Raw genomic sequence first — 25,024 nt, 5'->3', positions numbered from 1 at the left:
TTTTCTCTCTCTTGGCTTGGACGAGTACGAGCATTGCAAGAATGATTCTCATTCACTCCCGTTACGTTTTCTCACTCTTGACTGGGACAAGTTTCAGCATTGCAAGAATGATTCTCATTCACTCTCGTTACATTTTCTCTCGACTGTGATGAGTATGTTTATTCCAAGAATGATTCTCATACCGTCCCCCGGGTCTTCCTTTATCCCATTATCTTTCGTGTTTAGGGTTAGTGTCATCAGGTTTCTCGTTTGTTTAGGATCGGCTTCCTTTCCTCTGTCTCTGGCATCTCAGGTCTTCTCACCCGCTTCTCCTCTCTTCGTTCGTCGTGTCTCTCTGCTACTGGTTTATCTTGGATCTGCCATTGTAGAATGGCTTTGGCGTTTTTATGTGGACCTCTGGTACTCCACGATATCCCCATGGTCACCTCACCAATCTCGGCTTCTTACTGCTGCTTTGCTTCGGTGCACTACGTGTCTGACTTCAGCTCGCCTGACTCTCCTGCTACCAACAGTAGCACGCCTGTCACCTCTCAGTCTTCTCCGACTGCAGGACGCTGCTCGTCTCGCCTCTGCAGCTCTGGACAGTCAGAACGTTTCTCTCTTTGAAACTCACGGGCTCTTTGTTTATTTCCCAAGACTCTTTTGCTTTATAGGTTGACGTAGCCATGAGGCTTCCCCTGTGCAATTCCTTGTTCCTTGTGCAGTTCCTTGTTCTCTTTCAGTTGTGGACCCTCTTCTCCTCCACACGCCCTCTTATTCGTCTCAGTGGAATTGGAGCTTGAAAGGTTTTCAATTTCATGTTGACAATAACATATGTTGGTCTTTCCTTCAGAGATGCTATCAGGAAGGTTAAAAGATGTTACGTTGGCAGGTCCTCTAGGTAGTTCCTCCTGGGGACAGGAGTCCTTGTCCCCACAGGGGGAGACTCTCCCAGTGAGGTCCAAGTTGCCTGTACCCCTAGGGAGGGTATTGCGGAGCGGGCTCACCTCCCTATACTTACAAGGGGGTCTCCCCCTTGGGGCGAGGAGACAGATTCCTGCGATTCGTCGCCATATGCTGATTTATGAACTAGTAAAGTTTGTCTTTGAAGCCACCATGCACAGTTGTCAGAAATGTTACATACTCCGTGTAGTGTCGTGGCACGCGGATAATGGGCAGATGAGACAAAGGCATGCCAACTTGCCTGTCGTAAAGTACAGTTTATCATTTCTAATGAACAGGACCATAGGCTGTGCCAAATATGAAAGTTAAACACCCAGCCCTTTCGGTAAAGCAGTTATCAAATGCTCCCAAGTTGTGACCACTTCACATTGCATTTTCTCTCAAAGGAAAAGGTCCCAACTCCTTTAGTAACTTCCTAATCATGTTATGGCCGATGTAAAAGCCATATGTGCTTTAATAAAGTCTTTAATAAAAGCAATATCTCACACAGAATTTGACAGGAATTCAGAGAGGGAACAATCACACCCCATTAAAGTGATCTTTAAATCCTACCACGTTTTTACCAGTGTTACTGGTCGTGTCACACCCCATTAAAGTGATCTTTAAATCCTACCACGTTTTTACCAGTGTTACTGGTCGTGTCACACCCCATTAAAGTGATCTTTAAATCCTACCACGTTTTTACCAGTGTTCCTGGTCGTGTCACACCCCATTAAAGTGATCTTTAAATCCTACCACGTTTTTACCAGTGTTACTGGTCGTGTCACACTCCATTAAAGTGATCTTTAAATCCTACCACGTTTTTACCAGTGTTACTGGTCGTGTCACACCCCATTAAAGTGATCTTTAAATCCTACCACGTTTTTACCAGTGTTACTGGTCGTGTCACACTCCATTAAAGTGATCTTTAAATCCTACCACGTTTTCACCAGTGTTACTGGTCGTGTCACACTCCATTAAAGTGATCTTTAAATGTGTGCCCTTTTAAAAACACTATTTGACACTTAACATTCAGAAGATTTCCAATGTGAGAACTGCACGCACTCCCTAAAGTTTCCTAAGTGTGGCCATGTGTTTTAAGTGTTTTACTGGTCTCCGGTCTCTAGACGCATTCTGCTTGCCACCTCATATCCTAAACATTCCCTGTAAGCACACAATGAGGGTCAAATGAAGTTAAAGGCCAGGATTGCAATTGGTCAAGATTACTGTTAATTCCTGCCCATTAACATAGCCTCTAAGCAATATTCATTTTCTTTATGCTGTATTTTTTGTTGCAATAACTTTTCTACCAACCGGACGCTGTTGTGTTCCATCAAACTACCGCTGCTTCTCACCGGTCTGTCTGATCAACACATTTTGTTCCTTGTCTACAAAAGGTTGGGGATCCCTGTTAAGCGCAATAACTCACCTCTCACTTGTGCTTTTCTCTTTTCCAGAAACCAAGAGACCGGAAGTGTGGTCATTTTCGGCGGGATCGACTCATCGTATTACACCGGAAATCTTAAGTGGGTCCCCGTCACTGTGCAGAAATACTGGCAGATCGCAGTGGACAGGTCTGTGCCCTTGATGCCATGAGCGAGGCAGGAAGCCTTTGACCTGCCTGTTATCCTTGCATTTGGAACCTTAACATACATACAATAAAGGGTTGTGTTATCGGTCATAAGACGCATTGCTGGTTACCGGTTGCTTGTACACCCCCTTAAGGGCCTGGTTGAGATATGCAGGGGGTCTTCACAACTAGCCTTTCACTAGGAGCTCAGGAGAGTGTTGGGTTGTTTCCTAGAGGAACCTCTGCAACAGCACAATGTGTGGGTCCATGCTCAAACCTGATGTGATGTGTCAGACCCCATTAACACACATGGTAGCGGGGAAAGGTGCAGGGCAAATGTCGATACCGCTTTCCATTGGCCATGACTGTTCTGAGGATTAAGCTCTACGTGTCTCCTCTCTCAGCATCTCCATGAACGGGCAGGTCATCGCCTGCGGCGGCGGCTGCCAGGCCATCGTGGACACCGGAACTTCCACGATTGCAGGATCCCCCGCGTCCATCAACCTCATCCAAAGCATGATTGGAGCCACGTCTGACCCTTATGGGCTGGTGAGTATCAGTTTGATCCGGTTCAAGGCAGGTCTAAGTTTTGTTTTGTTTGTTTGTTTTGTTATTTATAGTGCGTGCCAGACCCGAGGGTATCAGGGAGCAGAAAGCAGCAAGTATTAGTACCCGGGAGGCAGCAATGTGCAAGACCGAGGGAGAAAACATAGGGCCAATTCACTAAGCGCTTTGGTGTAAAGTGCTATATTAACTCAATAAACATAAACTAGTATTGTGGGATATTTCAGTAACTTGCTCCAGGCATAAGGTATACATACACCTATGTGTAATGCACTCATCTTTGGTAACACACTTACATTTCCATAAGTTACCTGTGCAAATGATGCACTTTCTACTGCTCACACAGAGAGAATTCAGGCTTTGATCAGTGCTTTAAGTGGGAGTAGGATTTGAGTGGGAGGCTCAATTAAGGGGATGTGGTCTAAGTTCAGCGAGGAATGTATTGCTTGGCAGTGGGAGCCAATCAGGAGAGATGGGACGCACTGCTATCATTCCTTGTGTGTGCCCCTCTTCTTTTGTTTCTTATCAAAGACACCGACCTCTGCCGCCAGGCTGGGTGGAGTAACGCCCGCTAAAACGGGGCAGTGCCTGCAACGCAGATAAACAGAGTATGTGTCCTGTTGTTCCGCGGCATAACCGGCCCCGCACAAGTCCTGGCCTGTGCCGCCATCCCACTGGTGACAGAGGAGGTCTGCACCCATGCCTGCCGCATCACACGCGCCCACCAGCAACAGCAAACACGATCCCGGGGCACGAGCCGTGCTTGCGGAAGAGAGCGAGCTGCACCCGCTCTGCCCCTGATGACGGCGCCCCGCACTGATATTTACAGTGCGCTTGCTGCTCCCCCTAGGATCCTCGCTGCTGCACAACACTGCATCCAATAGCAATAGCAGCAGCGCAACCCTCACACCACCTGGCTGCCCAATCCACCCAAGGACACAGCTAGAATGAACATAGCAGAGCAAAGAAGCCAGGCTTGACACCACTTGTGTCCTCAGGTGAGCGTATGCTGGGGTGAAGGTTGGCCCAGCCACAAGACATTTCACCTATCGGTGGAAATTGATAGCCCCCACATGAGAAGGCTGCATATTGCTTCCAGCTGAAAGCATACCACACCCCCAACCGGAGAGCCATCCCACCAGGGTGATCACCAACAGATGCACAGAATAAGTGGAAGAGGAGCAAGACCTCGGCCAACTAACACACCGGGGACAGCAGCAACGGACAAGGAGTGAGGAGCAGAAGGAGACCAGGAGCTGGCCTTCTACTCCTCCTGAAAGATGTCAGACGGGCAGCAGTCGCCATTGAGACGTGGGAGGGCCCACAGATCCCCAGAGCAGCCATCCGGACATCAAGAGCCACGCACAGAGAGGAACATGTGGCAAGACTCATCACAAGGCTCATTTATGAAGCCGTTCTACCCCTATGCGAGGAAGGCGCCACCCTCCGGTGGGAGCTGTGGTTGCAGAAATTTGAGCTCCACCGCAAATCAAAGAAAGTTGCAGCAGATGAAGAGAAACGCACACTACGGAATGTGGGAACGCTAGCCCTGCGGTTGTCCAATACTCTGCCCAACAGGGGTTTGGAAGACGACTATTCAGCAGCCGGAACAGCGCTCAACAGCAAATTCAGATTCCAATTGAACCCACATTACGAGAGGTTCTAGCTAAGCTTAGTGAGACAGTGACCCTCTGAGCCAATTGATGACTTCCATGCAAGAATCTGGGAGTTAACGATCGTAAACAAGTTTCCCAACAAACAGTTCTCTGTGTGACAACCAACAAGTCATTCATGGCATCTCATCCCAAAAACTCAGGAGAGACATTCTCTCAGAGAGGAACCAGTCCCTCAAGTGAATCCTTGAGATGGAATGTGAGAGAGAAAGGACGGACTGCCAGGTGGCGTCTAAGGAAGCAGCCATGAGCCATCTGTCAATTGACACAGACCATCCAACGGCCAACGTTACCGTAATCATAGCAAAAGGATGCCCCCGGGAAAACTCCCGCCTTTCCAACACGTCCACTACAAACACAGCAATCTTACAAACGGTGAGGAGGGGGCATGGCTCAAACAAGAACCATGCCCGGGCCATCAGAGAACATGCCGGAAGTGTGGGAAATTAAATCATTTTGCCCCAGTCTGCCTCAGCTCCAGCCTCTGGTGAGAACCTCAAAAATGTCACTCGAGAGAGACCCGAAATCCGAAATCAACCTACCCGGCACATCACAGAGGGGAAGCGAGAATGGTGGGGCATGACCAGAGCACCAGCGAGAGCAACAGCAGTGTCAGTGAATAGTCAGAGGATGAGTCATCTCCAGAAAGATTCACCAAACACCAGAGAAGACGGAGTGAGCTGGTGCACCTCATATCGTCAATGGAATCACCCAGAGGTACCAAAAAGACAAAACACAGGTCCCATCTAGTGAGCAGCATGCTGACGAAGATGGTCATTAGCACTGGGGACACAGTGAACGTCATGCCCCTGAACAGGTTCAAGACAGTGTCAAGTAGCCCACTCTTACAATGCAAGCCCATCCGGCCTGTATGCCTATGGCAGCAGGAAGCCTCCCCTGATAAAGGTGTTGTTTAAAGATGACGTTACATAGACCAGTGAAGCATGCTGAACCAGAATCTTTGTCATAGAGGCAGGCATCGAAACGTTGCTAAGCTACAAAACAGCAGAAAGATCCAAGCTAATTCACTTCGCGTTTCAGCTGCAACAGCCAGCCTTCACCAAATTGCTAGATAAACATGCAAACTAATTCAAAGTAATCGGCTGTCTTGAGAACCAAACGGTCATGCTTGACAGTACTGTGGAGCCAAAAGCAGTCCGGCACAGAAGGGTTTCTTTTCACATGCGTGCGGCTGTGGAAGCAGAGCTGAAGAAGCTGGAAGATTTGAATATCATTGAGAAAACGTCAGGACCCACCCATTGGGTTTCTACAATGGTTGTCACCAAGAAACCAAACAACTGAACACAGTCCGAATATGTATTGACATGAGTCTCCCTAACTGAGCGATTTTGGCACGAACGAACCCATAACTCTCACCATAGACGAGCTGATTGTCGATTTCACTCGAGCCACAGTGTTCAGCAAATTGGACCTTCTGTCCGGCTACCACCAGATGAATTTTACCAAGGAGTCGCGATATATAGCAACATTGTCCTCACACCTGGGGCTCTGGAGGTACCGTAGGCTCAATTTTGGCATTTCATCAGCGGATGAGGTCTTTCAAAATGAGATCCGCAAGGTACTGCAGGACTTGCCTGGCACCTCGAATGTCAATGATGACATCCTGATGTACGGTACCTTGGAGGAGGAACACAACACACGCCTAACCGCAGTGCTGAAACAACTTGAAGAGTACGGACTGACCATGCATGCTGAGAAATATGAGTTCAGCAAACCACAGTTGTCATTTTTTGCCTATGTATTAAATGAAGACGAGGTCTCGCCTGACCCAACTAAGGTTGCAGATGTCAAGAGTGCCACACACCGCAATGGAGGTCTGGAGTTCCATGGGGATAGCCACTTAGTGTAGTCTGTTTATAACCGATCTGGCGATGGTCGTGGCCCCGCTCCAAGACCTGACCAAGAAGGATGCTCCATGGACATGGGTGCAAGAGTACTTTGCAGGATTCAGGAGAATCAAAGACTCCCTCACAACCAACCCACAATGGCATTTTTAACACCTCCTGGACCACCGAGCTATTGGTAGATGCTACTCCAGTGGGACTAGGAGCTGTCTCTTTACACAAACAGATCAGGCAGGAACCATGCACCCCATCGCTTTTGCCAGCTGGGCACTTACCAGAACGGAACAGAACTATGCACAAATTAAGCAGGAGGCCCTTGCCATCCTGTGGCGGTGCCAACATTTTCAAGTGTACCTTTTGTGACACCATGCAACAGTGTTTACAGATCATAAGACGCTTGTGCTGATCTTCAAGGGCTCTGCCCCACACCCGCCGGCAAGAGTTGAACACTGGATGCTCCAGCTACAACCCTGCGATATTGAAGTGCTCTACTGCATTGGGGGAGACAACCCAGTGGACTACTTGTCCCGCACCCACGATTAGTGACCCCAGCAGAACAAGAGGCGACCATGGAAAGAGATAAACATGCTTGCCAAGTGGTTGTGTGCTCCTGCCCCAAGCGCATGAATCTTGAAGAGCTCAACAGCGAGTCAATGCAGGACCAGTGTCTTCAACTTGTGAAGCAATCCATCCTGTCTGGTGACTAGAGGAACTTTATGGCAACAACACATCGAACACCAGAAGCCCAAGAACTACCACAAGGCCTTTTTGGAATGCACCACAAACTCTCAGTCTCCCCAGAGGGGCTCATACTGAAGGGGTACTGCATAGTCCTGCCAACAACGCTGGAAGAGCGAGCACTGCAGTTGGCTCATGAAGGCCATCAAGGCATTATCAAAATGCAGACATTCCTGAAATCTCATGTGTGGATACCAAACGTGCAGCAAAAAGTGGTGGCGCTTGTGGGATCCTGTGCAGTATGTCAAGCGACCCAACAATAAGGGCCTGTGTGACCCAACGATAAGGGCCCCTGATCCGATCGCAAGTCCCTCACACAGCCAGCAAAGATGGGGGCGTGAGCAGCATTGACTTCTGCTCGGTGGGAAATGAAGCAAACCTACTAGTGGCTGTGGACGAGTTCAGCAGGTATCCTGAAGTCGAGCCATGCCCACTGTCCATTTTGCACCAATAGGATTCCTTAGGGCACACTAGACATGGACTTTAGGCATGGCCACTGTCCATGCTTCACCGATAGGTTTCACTTTATATGTAGCATCTCTAAAGTTTCTTTAAAAAATAATCTTTGTTTTTGATGCCGTTGTTATGCAAATTAACTACCCATAACCACGGTTATACCCGGGTATAACCGTGGTTATCTGAAAATGCTTTGAAAAATCTACAACTTTTCCCTATCCTCACAGGCACTCACCAAGTGCCCCCTCCTCTTGCCATGGTCCCGCAACTCCCCTGAGGTGCTTTTCCCTGCCTTGCCTTCTCCCTTTACCCCCTATCGCTCTTTGTTTTGTGTGACAAACTTCCATTCCGGCTCGAGTCTTCCGGTGTAGCCGCGGTTATAACTGCATTTATCTCCAGTATAACCCAGGTTATGCAAAAACGTTTGAACTGAAACTCTGTCCCCTTACCACCCCCAACACCACACTTTCACATGGTATCCTCTTTCCCCCCTACCTATCTCTCGCCTGATGCCATTTCATCCCTTTCCTCCTTCAAATGGCATTTTACTTTAAAAGGCACCTTTTTCAATGCTGAAAAGCCTTGCTGATGCTTTGTGAGACACATATAATTATACTTTTGTGACGCGAGGGCACCTCCTTCCCCATCCTATTGGACAGAATAACCCCAGAACCCACCTGCAAATCAAGTCAACGCTGTGTGCCCAAGTTGTTTTGTACCTGGTCCAATTCCGTCCGGTGGCTTTCGCTGTGCGCTGACCTGAAATGTTGACTTTTTTCTTCAGGACAATGAATGGTATTAGGCCAAAAACAATATATTTTTGTTGCTTTATTAATAAACTTTTCATTTTTGGATAACACTTTCCAAGGTTTTCCAATCTGTGGGGGCTCGTGACAAACTTTTTGTTTGCAAAATATCAGCCAAATCCATCATGCGAGTGACACGTTATAAGCAATTACATTTTTCGACTGTCCTATGAAACTTGCTACACACCCTAACTATAGTGCGGTGACTGCCGCACTATGATATATTTCACTCTCACTGTCACACTGTCAGCTATTATTGTCCCCTGAATGCAGAAGTGGTGTGTCGCCGGGGCGAGCATTGCTACAGACGGCGTGTACAGTATTGCACACTTTTCTGTGTAGTCTCATGTGAAGTCATTCACTCCTAACAGGAGCCAGCGTGAGTCCAGTGCCTCTGTGGTAGGTATAGACCCATCACCTGTCCTTGATTCCTTGATGCCTTTGAGAATATTCTAAGAATGTTCAGCCTTCCACCAGCTTTAACTCATGCACTGAATTCCGGTCCAAGCTTGAGGAACTCTTCCCGTGAGACCTTTTTAGTTTGTGATAAAGTGACACAGTTCAGGCAAGTGTAGTAGTACAGATTACGCTACGGTAGGGTGGCACTCTGATGGGATTTGACGATGGAAACATTAGTGTGGTGTAAAAATAACCTCTGTTTTCACAATGACTTGTGACATGAAATTGATTTGTTGAAATTGAACACTTCTAAGCAGTCTCTTACTTTAAGCAGTGGTCACATTGCATTTATAGATTGGCTGTCTATGGTGCCATTGCTTTTGTAAACAGTGGTAGCCTCTGTTGCCTTCCTTGTCATTTTACATTGATTTACCAGCTGGCTATGGGGGTCACGTCTTTGCCGAGTTCCACCTGAAGTATTTTGTTTTTCATTGGGAAAGAAATTCTGCACTAGGGGAGATATTTGTTTGGTTGGGTTTGGTTTGCAATTAGCCTTAGTCCATTTTTCTAGGTACTGCTATTCATGTTAATAAGAATGTGTACAGGACTGCCATTTATTGCCGGTCTGTGAATGTTCAGTAATCCTCTACGTTTTGGGAAACGTGGCTTAAGCTTTCTTTATGTTTTAATGTCTGTTCATTATGTGTGAGACCTACATGATTCTACCATGATGTCCTGAGAGTGTTGACATTGTTGTAATTGATGAATTGTTTGAAAACATAATCTGCAGACATGGGAATGTTTGATTTGCTACATTCCTGTGCCTTTGTGTGTTTCTCACAGAATGAGGCCACGCATGATGACAGAGGGAGGTTAGGAAGATGGCATGTATATTGTTTTAAATTAACAATTACGTGAAGATTGCGTGTTAACGATTTTATAAGTAATGTTTGAAACAGAGAAGAGCACATTTTTCTAATTTCCAATTCAGATTTTCAACACATACGTTATAGAAAGTTATAATTCTATTTAAAGAGGCAGAGGCGAAGGATTATGCTTCTGTTAACTTTACTTTCCCGAGCAGCAGAACAGTAACAAACCAAAATTGAATAAAGCGAGTAAAAACTACAAATGCATGTAGTTCGAGTCTTTAGTAGTTCTCATTGTTATTGGTCTTAAAAATAAGCACGTGACCTTATTCACCAATAGTCATAACCACTTCTATAAACCTATCAGGCATCTCAGATCGTCCTCTTTCTTCACAATGTTTGCATCTCAACTGGTAAATCTTTAATCTTTATCAACCTCCACACTGTAAATTGCGTTCCCGTCTGCTTGACATTTGCCATGGAACCTGAAAAAATAAACTACATCCTAGACATCTTGTCTTATTGGGTGGGTAACCGTGTTGCATCAAACATTTGCATAGTATAATTACATAATGTACCACGACATAACATGTTGTCATTGCTCACGATGATCAGGGTGGGATAATCATTTGCCTCTGTGTCTTTGATAGAATTATGACTTTCTATAACATATGTGCTGAAAGTCTGAATTCCATGTCAAGACCCAGAGGCTCGGATTATGCTTGTTTAAAGCTTACGTACAACCAATGTTGACACCTTTTCGACTGGTTTGAAATAAAATGTCCTAAATATCGACTCATTTTCCAATCAGCTGCCTTCATGTTATCCTCGAGCCGAACGCCCACATTAAGTGGCTTAGACGTTATCACGCTCTCGCTGCGTGGGCACCATAACAAGTAATATCAACTCCTGCTTGACTCATACCCACCTATCCATCGTGCCAGCGTAGCTGGAGCAATGAGTCATTGTGATACCCCTGCAGGTCGTATGCCAATTGTCATGTTTATATAATATTGTAAACACTGTACCGGGCATTGCTTTGGTTGACCCGGGAGTGAGACATAATCTATTGCACTAAGATTTGTCTTTGTTCTCCTTAGTATGTAAACGTTACCCCTGAGGGTATTAAAGATGTATCGACCTCTAATGCCCTCATGTCTGATACTCGTTTACATGACAATCAACATAATACCATTGCCACCTTTGCAGATAACTCATTGTTGTCTGGACATGTCATGAGCATCTTCAACAGTATCTACATCCCACAACGGGTGATATTTCACTTTAGGCGGTCTGATCCGTCTGACACCGTTCTGTATATCAACGGGTGTTCCCCTACTGCCAGTCCTTCTACCTGAATGTGTCCCGCTGATATCTCTGAGCGGGCTGTATTAATGGTCCTGTATGCTTTACCCTACACTGCCATCTGCGCAAAAAAATGTGCTACGTGTACTACATGCGTTCTAGCTGGATGCTTGTGTCTCTCCACGCACCACCTATGCCAGTTTGCCCATACTAACCTGTATGCCTTCCTGGTCCCCGGATTCCCGGACACCTCAGCCTCGCTCGATAATCCTGGCCTGACTAGGATCCCCTGAGATCGCCCACGCAATGAGGCTAATGCTTCCTGATCTCACCAGTGGATGACTGCCCCACGCAGGGTCCCGAATGATTGAGTCGCACATTGGCAATGCAATTGGGTTGTTGTACGCCATCTCCAGTAGATCTTGGAACCATGCTTGGCCCCTCCATGCCAGTGTAATTCGGATTATCGATTTGAATGAAAATCTATCTGAAATCCTTGCACTGTATTTATAACCCAAGCATCTGATGATAATTTGCACCAGTGTTCTACGCATTGCGCTAGTCTTCCGCCTACTGCGGGCACTCTCTCTTTCACATAGTGTCTCAGACTCTCTGCTCTCACCTGAGTTAGGCTCCTGCTGGTGATCTTTCTGTCTCCAGCCCCTTCCTCTCCCGCTTCCTCTTGATAGGAAGAAAGGGTTGGGTTTTTGCTCCTCTTGCCTCCAGTGACTTCTGTCGTGAAAGGACCTGTTGTGAGCATAGCGGCTGGCCGAGCGGACCCTTCCTCTGCCAGCCCAACCAAACGTTTCCCAAACACCATTTTCAAGGATGCTTGTGTCTTATTGATGGCTGCATATGAATTTTCACATTTTGTGAGCTGCTTTCAGTCACCAAACAGCTTTCCTTTTGCTGCCACCGCTGCCTCGGACGTGGCTAACTCACTGAGCTTAGGGTGTATTTTCATGAAGACTGATCTGCGCCTCTCTGTCAAAAGCACTCTGTTGGCATTTCCTAGAAGGCATATCAACCTATGTGCCCATCCTGTCAAAATTGCAGGGTCTATAGTCTCTTTCTTTTCTCTGGCCTCAGCTGCCATCTGTAAAATCTTTGTGACAGGACCCGCAACATCTAGCATCTTGTCCTGATAGGCCCGCCAGGACATATCCAGCCCTTTCTTGATATCTTTGGCATATCTGCTGAAGAATGTCACCATCTTGCCATCAATTTATCCCGTCTCTCTGCTATTCCTTCCGAAGGAACACAAACTCTGCCTTAACAATGAAAAAACAGAATTGTTACTAGTAGGGTCACAAACACGAATAAATATACTTGATGACAACTACAAATCCTTTAGGATCGAAAGGAATTCCATCGCTGTCCTGAAGGAAGTACAAACTCCATTAATCTGGATGCATCTTCATCTCTAACCAAACAAGTAAATGCAACAGTTTCGTCTGCAACCTACACTGCCAAACTCATCAACGCTTCCAGACCACTCCTGACCCCCAAAAACTGTGTGACGCTCGCATGAGCTCTTCTTCTAGCAAGACTAGACTACTGCAGCCCTCTTTGCAGGTTCAACAACCAGGAACGTTACACATCTACAAATCATTCAGAATAATGCATTAAGAGCGGAACTAAACATCCCAAAGAAAGAGCACATTGCCCTGGCCAGACGTAAGATCAACTGGCTACCAGTGTGACATTGCATCACCTTCAAACCCCTCTCCATCACCTACAAATGCCTAGCCAACACTGCCCCCAAATATCTGGCCAACAAATTTGCCAAACATCATCCTAATCGATCAACCTTCTGGCACCTCCTCACTGTACCTAAATTCAACGGGAAAAGGCAGGAGGTCGAGGCTTACCAGCCGTAGCTGCAAAACAATGGAATGTGCTACCTCTTTCCCTTAGATCAGACCCCTCTTATCTGTCATTTCGCAAAAAATTGAAAACATGGCTCCTTGCGCAAGACCTGTAAGTTGCCTCTCCACCCTTTCCCAGGCATACCCTTCAACCGGACATCGCCTACTATTGCGCTGTCTAGTTCATGACTGTACCGTACTGCACTTAGGCATTTTATGCCACCACCACTGTATTCTGCTTCTTGTCTGTACTGTATCAGCGCCCAGTTACCCCTGGGTTCCTTGCACTTTACAAATGTCAAATGAATAAAAAAACAAAATAAGGTGCGGCTTCGGGCTTTCCGCCCGAAGCTTGTTCCTGGCCTTCTTTGTTAATGGCGTTCTCAGACGCTTCTTTAAATATGAGGCTATTTTAGCCGGCGGCTCCAACTGCGCAGAACGCTGGTGTATTAGTGCATCCGGGTCATAATCCTCCCCTGTATCTTCTTCTAAGTCTGTGTGTGAATTGTTCTCAGTAGCTCCCTCTTCAAGAGGATGATAACACTTCTACTTCCTCTTCCGAGGATTGATCTTGCCAATCGTCACCCTCCTCTGAGCTCGCTGAGGATGTGTCGTGCCACCTGCTCTCTTTCCCCTTAGACCTCACTGCTTTTGTCTTACTCTCTCTTTTCTGTGGCAAGCCAGGGGGGTCGTGGCATCTCGTGCCTTGAAGGCTCTTTTTCTCCCCCCTGTCTGTCGCCCATGTCCACGAGTTCCTCTACGTTCCTCCATACCTTGTGAGAACTTCAGCCAGTCCTCCATAATAGCCATCTGATGTGGGCCCCCAAACTGACCCCCAGGGCTTATTGAATGACCTGCCCGATACCGGGGTGGGTCCTCTTCTGGCTCACTTGAGCTCTGCCTTCTTCGCTGTAGCTGGAATATCCTTGATCTCTGGGTGCTGTCACAGATCAATGTACACAGGTGTCTTGGGCCTGTACCCGTCCAGATCACCACCTTATAGGTGTGAGCAGCAGTCCTCAAACATGGCTTATATCGCCTACCAGGTTTTCTTGGGTCTGAGCCCATCAACAATTGCTTTCCTGCAATATCTAGTAAGTTCCCAGCAGGTGGTGCTGTTATGCACCGTCGAGCGTACTGTAAACCTGAAGCTCAAGTCTGCTCCTCCACACACTGTGCTGCTTGATCTGTGTGAGACGGATGTGATCCATGATCGCTCTGTATGAACACCTACAAATGAGCGTTTTCACTCCCCCGCTGACGGGAGAACCTCTGGCTGTCATGGATTACCCACGGCTAGAGACATGTCGGAAACACGTATTTCTGACGTACCTCACCCAAGTTCTGCGACTGCGCTACACCCTGAAGCTGGTTTTAGTCCCCAGCAGTCTCGGAGTTCCAGAAGACCAATGAATCGAAAAATGAAATCACTGTCTGCGGCTATGCTCCGCCTCTCCTCTCCAACCTGATGCGCTCACGCTAAGGATACCCTAATGTTTGAACTGTTGTCACACTCTTTCCCAGTATAAAACGCAATCTAAACAAAGACAAGTACTTAACTGGCTACCTGAGCAGCAAAGAAAGAGGAAGATCCTTCTTCTTCTTCTTCTTCTCAATTATCGGAGGCGTGGGCGGACCCACGCAGGCGCTTCCCCATCCTAAAGGATGATGTGCACCAGACCCACCAATCAATACTTAGCTCACATAAACTCACAACTCCTCCCACCGCCCCGTCTGCCTCACAAAATCCAACATCACACTGCTCCTCCTCCTGCCTCTCTCCCCGTCACCTCCCAGCAAAGCCCTCCCATTCAGCTCAGCCACATCCAGCGCAGTCAACCGAACCCTCATCAATTCTCTCTCTTCAACATGTCTCTCACACCTGAGCAAAAAAATGTCCCACAGTCTCAGGCACCCCACACACCACACAGTCCCTCGACTCACGCTTCCCCACTTGATGCAGACAGTCATTCAGCCCCACATGTCCTATCCTCAACCGATTCAGCATCACCTCCTCCACCCTCCTCCATTCCAGGCTCCCCGCATCCACCTTCACCGATACTTTCCCACGAACACCAAACATTCACCTGCCCTTCACCCCACTCACCCACCTCTCCTGCCACTCATCCATGGCCCGTCTCACCATCACAGCCTTCACCTCATCCACACTCAAAGGCAACCTCACATCAACCGCTCCCCTCCTCATACCCTCACCCGCCGCCAGATCCACCAACTCATTACCCAAAATGCCACTGTGAATGGGGACCCACGCAAACTCCGAATCCATTCCCCCACGCACACACCGATCAATCTTCCTCCTAATATCCAAAATCACATCCTTCCTATCACCATCCCCTGCCACAATCGCCTGCAACCCACTCAATGAATCCGAGAACACCACCACCTTCTCATACCCCAACTCGCACACCCTATCAATCGCCAATGCAATCGCCATCAACTCAGCCATACAAATAGACACATCATTCGTCAGTCGCCCCACTTTATACTCCCCAGTGCTTTCCAATATGGTGGAAAAGGTTTATGGAAGTGCTTAGTGACTATTGGTGGAATACAGTCACGTGCTTATTTTAAGGACCAATAACAATGAGAACTACTAAAGACTCGAACTGCAGGGATTTGTAGTTTTTACTCGCTTTCTTGTTCAATTTTGTTTTTGTTATGCTGTTTGAGTTGAGTAAAGTTCAGAGAAGCATAATCCGAGCCTCGTGGTCTTGACATAGAATTATAACAGCACTGTAGTATGATGCGGGATCTCACACAGTACATGCCTTTGTATTTTTAGCTATAGTAAAATAGGTGTAAATGTAATCCATGTTTCTTAAACAAATAATAGAAACATTTCATGTACAGGCTCTACCTTCCTATAAGCTCTCAGAAAATGTGTAGAATGCTTAAGCACATTAATGCAGCATGGATTTGCACTGTTTAAATATCAAGAGGGAAGGTTTTGCATATGTCCCCTTTTACCCTAGAAATTCCAGAGCACTTTTACAATTGCTTTAAAAAGTAAGGTATGGAAAAGATATTTGTTTGGATAGAAGAATGAAAGGTGTGCTATGTGATGTGTGCATCTCAGGTGTACCTGCCTCTTTTGCTCTCTAAAATTAGGCAAACTCCCAACAACCACAAAGAACAGGGAGCAAAATGCTGCTGCCTGCCTCTTCTAGCTGCTTGCACTGCCGTGCTGAGGCGTCTGTAGTGGAGCTCCCTTTTGTGTCATCTTCTCCGAAGAGTACCTTTATAATTATTCAATTATAGTCATTTCTGGTCACAAAGGAAATATAATTTTTCAGCACTAATAACTTGCTCTTCTATGCAGCACGAGTTCATCATGGCAAAAGCACGGTTATAGTGGCAGCCATTTTGTAGAAGTGAGCGGAAATGTTTAGGATGGGGGAAGGACTTGTTAAATGTATCTAGTCAGAGCTTGTTTTGTTTACATGTTGCTTGGTACAGCAATGAGTTTTCCACTTGTGTCCTCCATTACTGCGTGTTGTTATTTTTGTCATGACCATTATTAGTATTAATGATGCCTGTGGCTGCTGTGTCGTGGCTGCAGAATGCGGCCATGATGGATTGGGGGCTCTGTATATCGACATTGTCGATGCTTCTAATACATCATGATGGCAATTACAAGCATTGCCAAAGCCAGTAGATCTGGTGATGCAAATGTAGATGGTAAGATTGTTTGCAAAGACCCTAATGACAAAAACAATCTCTTACCCTGTACATTTGCAGAGCCAGACCAATTGGCTTTGTCAAAGCCTGTCTTAATTTGCCTGGATCCACCCTGTGCCATTTCTTCCCACTTCATGTGCCCTCTTTGATGCATCCTCTATTTTAGTCTTTCTGCTCTGATGCACCTCTGACTGCATGTAGCCTGTTCCAGAACTCACTGATTGCATGTAGCCTTTTTCAGAGCTCACTGATTGCATGTAGCCTGTTCCAGAACTCACTGATTGCATGTACCCTTTTCCAGAACTCACTGATTGCATGTAGCCTTTTTCAGAACTCACTGATTGCGTGTAGCCTGTTCCAGAACTCACTGATTGTGTGTAGCCTTTTCCAGAACTCACTGATTGTGTGTAGCCTTTTCCAGAACTCACTGATTGCGTGTAGCCTTTTTCAGAACTCACTGATTACATGTAGCCTGTTCCAGAACTCACTGATTGCATGTAGTCTTTTCCAGAACTCACTGACTGCATGTAGCGTGTTCCAGAACTCACTGATTGCATGTAGCGTTTTCCAGAACTCACGGATTGCATGTAGCCTCTTTCAGAACTTACTGATTGCATGTAGCCTCTTCCAGAACTCCATAAATAAGCAAATTAAAAGCAATGTGCCTAATGGTCATAATGAAGGGCCCTCAGAGGGGCAGCAGGTGCTTGAGGTAATCGCCAGGTCCTGGAAGGCCACGAATCTAACGTCCTGTACTGTCTTGTCTCTTGCTCTAGTACACAGTGAACTGCAACTCGGTCACTTCTTTGCCTGAGATGGTCATCACCATTGGAGGGATTCAGTACTCGGTGCCAGCCAGCGCCTACATCCAACAGGTAAGAGGAGGCCACAGGTTGTAAGCTCTCCCAATGAATGCATGAGTCATTTACATTAGAACCAGGCCTAGCTCAGGAATGGGATGTGCTAGGTGCCAGACCTCATTCAGTGAGCTAATCCAAAATCTGTGAAGGCCAATAAGGGTCCACATTAATAAAATATCACTGCTTACTGACCCTACAAACTCTGCTGCTGTGACTCTACACACTGTGCTGCTGAGTGACTCTACACACTGTGTTGCTGAGTGACTCTATACACTGTGCTGGTGATTGACCCTAAACACTGTGCTGCTGAGTCACTCTACACACTGTGTTGTTGAGTGACTCTATACACTGTGCTGGTGACTGACCCTAAACACTGTGCTGCTGAGTGACTCTACACACTCCCAAGTTAAAAGGGAAGATCTTCCTGGAAGCATTCTGAAGTCATCAGATCACTCCATCCTGGAGTCATCAATAGATCATTCTGGAAGATAATGTGAAGTCATCCTGATGTATGTGTATAGGCCGAATTATTTAAATGAGATGACTCTAGAGTCATCACAATAACTACTGCAGGATGACCCCACAACAACTCCAGGATGGGTTGGGATTACTCCAGGATGACCCCACAACAACTCCAGGATGGGTTGGGATTACTCCAGGATGACCCCACAACAACTCCAGGATGGGTTGGGATTACTCCAGGATGACTCCACAACAACTCCAGGATGGGTTGGGATTATGTCAGGATGACTCCATGACAATTTCAGGATGGGTCGGTATTACTCCAGGATGTCCCCACAACAACTCCAGGATGGGTTGGGATTACTCCAGGATGACCCCACAACAACTCCAGGATGGGTTGGGATTACTCCAGGATGACCCCACAACAACTCCAGGATGGGTTGGGATTACTCCAGGATGACTCCACAACAACTCCAGGATGGGTTGGGATTATGTCAGGATGACTCCATGACAATTTCAGGATGGGTCGGTATTACTCCAGGATGTCCCCACAACTTCAGGAAGGATGAGATTTGTGGGTTGGGATTACACCAGGATGACCCCACGACAACTCTGGGATGGGTTGTAATTATGCCAAGATGAGCCCACGACAACTTCAGCATGGGCTGCGATTAATCCAGGATAACTCCATTACAACTTTATGATGTGATGCAGTCAATCCAGGATGACTCTAGGACAACTTCTAAAATGGGTTAATAAAGAAAAATATACCCTAAGTGTACTCTGCAGCACAGTGTGCAATAAGTGACACTGAAACGTACAATAAATATGATTTTTTTTTTTAAAAAAAGCTTCATTTTATATACAGTATAATACAATTCACCATTTTAAATATTCATTGATTTCCAACACATAGTAAGGGGCTATAGTGAGAAATCCCCTCTCCCCCGCCAACCCACTCTCCTCCTCTGCCAAACCACCTTTGTGCACCTACCCCTAGTTTTCTGCTACTCCCTTCTACTGCAGCCTCCACTAACCTGTGTTCTGCTTCCAAATAAGGACCTATGTGCTCAGCCAAAGTCAACTCACGCCCAGCCACAAATGCACCCCAGCAAGCCAATAACCACATCCAGGCCTTATGCAAAGACCGCTCTGAGCCACTTAGACACTAAGGCATAAACTCCCCAAAACACTGCATCAATACCCCAGAGAAGGACTATTCTTTCAGCATCTATGCCCCCCTCAACAGACACAAACTGCACTCAGGACCGCCCGCCCACACACAAACACATACTGCCCTCCCACACTCGCACCAAGCCCCCCAAACACAGACCCACTCAGCTATCACCCACATGTACACACACCCTCGGCACCAGTCCCCACCCAAACACACAGCGGCCACCCCTCCTTACACACATCACCAACTCAGTCTCACCACACACAGCACTAGACCTCCCACACATCACCCAGGAACACTCCCACACTCAGCACCCAACTTACCCTGCCCACACACAGCGCCAAAGCCCCCATACACACATATCAAGACCTACCCCATTCTTACTCAGTATTTCACCCCACACACAGCACCCCCAAACACTCTCTCAGAACCCAGTCCCTGTTGTGTGCACACAGCACCAAGGCCACTCAGTCAGCCACCCACAGTCAGACCCCCAACACAGTCAGCCCCCCACACAGTCTGTCTGCCCCACCCACTCACACTCAGTCCTGCCACACACTCATCCTCCATGGCCAGCCACGCCCACATTCAGAACCCAGCCACCACACACACAATCAGCACCCATAATCCCACAACACTCACACTCAGCCCCCACATACTCAGCACCAGCCCCACCACACACTCAGCACCCCCAACCCACACTCCCACACAGCACCCACCCCCACCACCCCCAACAACTCCTCAATTGCCCTCAACAGCACACCTTCAACTTGCCACACCCCTCAACTCCCCCAACTACCCACACCCCTCCAACTATCCCTTCTCCCACACTTAGAGACTGGTCTCCGGTATAGAGTGGGTTAAAAAGAATTCATTTTAATTTCTCTAACCCGTATCCCCCCTAAATACCCCCACACCTCTTAACCTCCAACTGCTCCACACCCCTATACACTATGCCACTGAGTGACCCTACACACTGTGCCGCTGACTGACTACACACTGTGCTGTTGAGTGACTCTTCAGACTGTTCTGCTGAGTGAACCTACACAGTTTCTGCTGAGTGTCTCTACACACTGTGTTGCTGAGTGACCCTACACAGTTTTCTGCTGAGTGACTCTACACACTGTGCTGCTGAGTGACTCTACACACTGTGCTGCTGAGTGACCCTACACACTGTGCTGCTGAGTGACTCTACACACTGTGCCACTGAGTGACCTTACACACCGTGCCACTGGGTGACCCTACACACTGTGCTGCTGAGTGACTTTATACACTGTGCTGCTGAGAAACCCTACACACTGTGCTGCTGAGTGACTCTATACACTGTGCTGCTGAGAAACCCTACACACTGTGCTGCTGAGTGACTTTATACACTGTGCTGCTGAGAAACCCTACACACTGTGCTGCTGAGTGACTCTATACACTGTGCTGCTGAGAAACCCTACACACTGTGCTGCTGGGTGACTTTATACACTGTGCCGCTGAGAAACCCTACACACTTTGCTGCTGAGTGACTCTATACACTGTGCCGCTGAGAAACCCTACACACTGTGCTGCTGAGTGACTTTATACACAGTGCTGCTGAGAAACCCTACACACTGTGTTGCTGAGTGACTTTATACACTGTGCTGCTGAGAAACCCTACACACTGTGCTGCTGAGTGACTTTATACACTGTGCTGCTGAGTGACTTTTAATCAGAAGAATGTGGCAGCCAGTGCTAAATCTTTGCACTGAAATGAAATCCCACTGCACTAATATGTACAGACATATTAAGATCCGGTGTTTGCTTCTCACTTCAGGACAGATCTCTCCTGCTTCATGGTACTCAGTGTATGGCCCTCAGAAGGATGAAGGGATGAGTCAGCCCTGCAGGGACTTGAGGGTATAGGCCACAGAATGCATGGCACTGCTCTACCTGTGCTCGTAAACAGTAGCTACACAGACACCCTCTTCGAAATGTGACCAGAGAAGATTGCAGCTCAGTTTCCAAATTCCCCTCACAGGGAAGGCTTTGGGTCGAGCAATGAGAGCGAGGCAGGGTGGCAGGTGCAGAGTGAGGGTTTGAGAGCAGTAGTACTAGCAGGCTGGATTCTTGACGGCACCCGTCAAGTGTCTCTAAAGGAAAGGTGAGTGCTCTCCAGAGACGCCAAAGGACACTGGCACTCTGGTGAGAAGACCATGCCATGTTCTACCACAAATGAAAGCTACAAATGTAAGTGACGTATGATATGATTGGTTATTTATAACGCGCTTAATACCCAGAGGTTTCTAAGCGCGGACCGGGGATCGGACCTGTGTTGCTCCGTGTCGTCTTGCTTCCAAGACGAGTATGTTGCCCCTGAGCTATCCTCCCGAGACTACCACCAGTTAGAGAGAAGATGGCGGCCAATTTATGAACCGGAGGACAAGGTCACCCTCGTAGCGTACACATCCTCCTATACTACGATGATTCCACAGGACATATTTATTTATTTATTTAGCATTTGTAGTGCCCTCCCAGCCTGAAGGCGTCTGTGCGCTGGTTACATCAGGACATGTTAAAAAAAAGAAAACATCAGGTCATGGTAAACAGGGCAGTAAGGTCACCTGTAAAAGCCATGTGTCTGGTGGCTGGTCACATGTGATCGCGCTCTGACCCATGAATGGTAATAGCAGTAGTACATACATGGGCAGTGGAGGGCGGGCGGTGTGATATCCTCCGGGTCTAATGATCTTGTGTGAATAGCCATGTTTTGAGATTTTTGCGGAAGGACCAGAGGGAGGCTTCTGATCTTAGTGCTAGCGGGAGAGTGTTCCAGAGTTGTAATTGCCCGATATGGGCAGGAGGATTTGGGTGACATCCGCGTAGTTGGTGTAGGTCACACCCTGCTTGTCCAAGAGGTGGAATAGGGGCTTAGTGAATATGGTATACAGTGTAGGGGAGACGCAGGAGCCTTGGGGGACTCTGCAGGGGACTGGTGCTAGTGGGACCTAGGCAATTTTGGAAAAGACGCTGATTGTTCAGTTGAACAGAAGGGATTTCTTCCAAGTTGTGGCTTTGGTGGAAAAGTGAACTGCTGTAGTGAGATGCTGGCATAGAATTTCATGGTCCACTAAGTCGAATGCCGCTGAGTGGGCGAGTAGGAGGAGTAGGAGGAGTATGGCTAGCAACCCCTTGTCAATGATTTCATCCATTTGGATTTTCAAGTCCAGGAGTGCAGATTTGGTTCTGTGTCCTGGCCAGAAACTGGATTAACTCAGGCCCAAGAAGTTGTTGGTTTCGAGGTATAATTGGATTTGAATATAAGCTGCTCTGTCTCGAATGTGGTAATGGGGCAGTAGTTAGTAAAAATGTTGGAGTCCAGCGTGGGCTTCTTCAGGAGAGGGAGGACCCAGGCTTCTTTCAGGTTGGTGGGGATGGAGCCTGAGGAGAATGAATTGTTAATGAGAGATGCGATGAATGGGGCGAGCATCTCCGCACAGTCCTTAGTGACAGTGGGTGGCCGGAGATCGCCTTGGCATTTGGATGGCTTAAGGCTTTTGATGATATTGGTGGGAGGAGGGACTGTGGGCGTGGATAGGTGGGTATGGGCGGTGTTTCAGTTTGTGGCAATTTGTTTTTTTTGTTCTGAATTTTGGTTTGGAGGAGGGCAATTTTATCCAGCAGTGCTTTTTGAATATCAGAGCACCAGGTGGTGTCTTTTAGGCAATTATCAGGAGGGGTGGTGGGTGGTTCCAGTTCTCTGAGGATGCAGAAGAGTTCTCTTATGCCACAATTAGCTTTGTGTATTTGCTCATTGTAGGTGGAGCTTTTGGCAAAGAGGATGGCCTGTTTGTAGGATTTGGCTGCAGAGAAGAAGCATTCATTGTTGGGTGCTGTTGGCGACCTCTTCCACATGGTCTTGGCGGCGCTCTTGGTGGCACCTAGGGCTTTGAGGTAAATCAGGAGTTTAGGGGGGGTAGCTGTTTTGATTTGCGTGTTTTGAAAGGGGCAATCTTGTTTATGGCTGTGAGGAGTGTTTGGTTAAAAATTTCTACCGTGGACATAGGGTCGCAGTCTACAGGTCGGTAGTTCAGTATGGGTTGCAGCAGCGGGAGTACGTTTGCAGGGGTGATGTTCAGAGCGTTTCTGGCTAGGGATGTTGGCCCAGTGTGTGGAGTAGCACATAATTGGATTTTTTGGGGGATAGTGAATGAGATGATGTTGTGGGCGGACCACAGTCATGGGGAGTTGGATGTGATGTGGGTGTTGCAGTTTGGGTCGGCCAGCCAGTCCAGCGTGCAGCCTTTGTTGTGTGTCATACTTCTGATGTGGTGGGTGAATCCCAGTGCTTTGATAGTGTTGGTAAGGGTCTTTACATTGTTATCGAGCGGGTCGTTTAAGCCTAAGTTGACATCACCCATGAGGATGAATCTCGATGCGGTTTTGGTGTCACTGGAGAGGAGGATTGTTATCCTTGATGGATAGCGGAGGACCAGGTGGTCTGTAGATGGTGTGGATGGTAAGTGTGGCAGTGTTGCAAAGGGATAGTTTTGTAGAGAGCTGTTCCCTCCCTTAGGGGCTTCTCGGAAGGTCAGGTGGTTCTTGGCAATGATGGCTACACCTCCTCCTTTGCGGAAGATGATGTCGTTATTGGGAATGGCAATAGACAGGGGGGGTTCTGCGGCTGCATGCAGCCAGGATATCAAGGGCATGGGACTGGAGGGATCTAGTGTTGATGAGGGCTGCTCTAAGATGGGTTGCTGAGCTGTCATACTTGGCATTGTTATTGGCTTTCAGTGACTTGGCAGGTGCAGGGGGGCTGAGGTTGGGTTCGCATCTGCCATGGCCATCACTTGCAGCGGTATCGGGTATTGTGGGGGCATAGGGTGTGTAAGTCTGTGAAGCATCACTTGCAGTGGAGGAATCAGCGGGTGTGACCCTGGCTGCGGTGGGGGTCTGAGATCGGGATTGCGAGTGCTGTCGGTTGTGGTATGAACCGATACAGTGGGGGCAGTAGTTGTAACCTCTAGTGCTGCGTGGATGACAGAGGCAATAGTGGGCAGTGTCGTGGGGGAGACCATAGTGAAGGGGTTGTATGCAGCGAGGGAAGCAGTGGCATTGGTATCCAATACAGTATGGGCCGGGAGAGCTTGGGTATCATCTGCAGTGGGGGCAGCAGTAGCAGAGGCTTCTCATGTCGTGGGGGCATCAGTGGCCATGGCAGTAAACACATTAGGGGTAGTGGTAGCAATTGTGATAGGGTTGAGGGCGATAGGGGGATCCATTGCACTGGCATCAGATCTGATGGGGGACACAATTGCAGAGATAATTAATGGCAATGGGGGAGGCATCAGTTACTGTAGCATTCAGTAACATGGGGGCGATAATTGCAGTGGCATCTAGCTACATTGGGAGGCATCAGAGGGAGATCCCAGGGAGGCAAGCCTGAATCCGCCACAGGACGGTGCAAGGAAAAACTCCTTCAAGTGCAGAGTGCAGTTCTCGGCCCCCCACCCAGAGGATCCCCGAAAAGCCTTGACAGCAGCACACTGTGTCCGCAAGGAGGACACACGCAGACCCAGGTCAAAGGCATCCTGCAAGAACTGCAGCACCTCTGCAAGAGACCAGGTAGCCCCACTGGAACCATTCCTACAGCACCAGCCCAGAAACACATCCCAGTGCCTAGAGTATGATTTCAATGTGTATGGCGGCCAGCACCCCTGGCAAGAGGTCACCACCCCTATGGAGAGCTCACTGGCCTGTATCCTGTCCCTTCCAACTTCCAAACCCCCCAAATGAACCCCACGCCCTGAGCAGGAAGGAAAGGG

Source organism: Ambystoma mexicanum, chromosome 5q (assembly GCF_040938575.1).
Source record: "Ambystoma mexicanum isolate Mex_15411 chromosome 5q, UKY_AmexF1_1, whole genome shotgun sequence".
Lineage (NCBI taxonomy): Eukaryota > Metazoa > Chordata > Amphibia > Caudata > Ambystomatidae > Ambystoma > Ambystoma mexicanum.
This window is presented reverse-complemented; position numbering follows the sequence as displayed.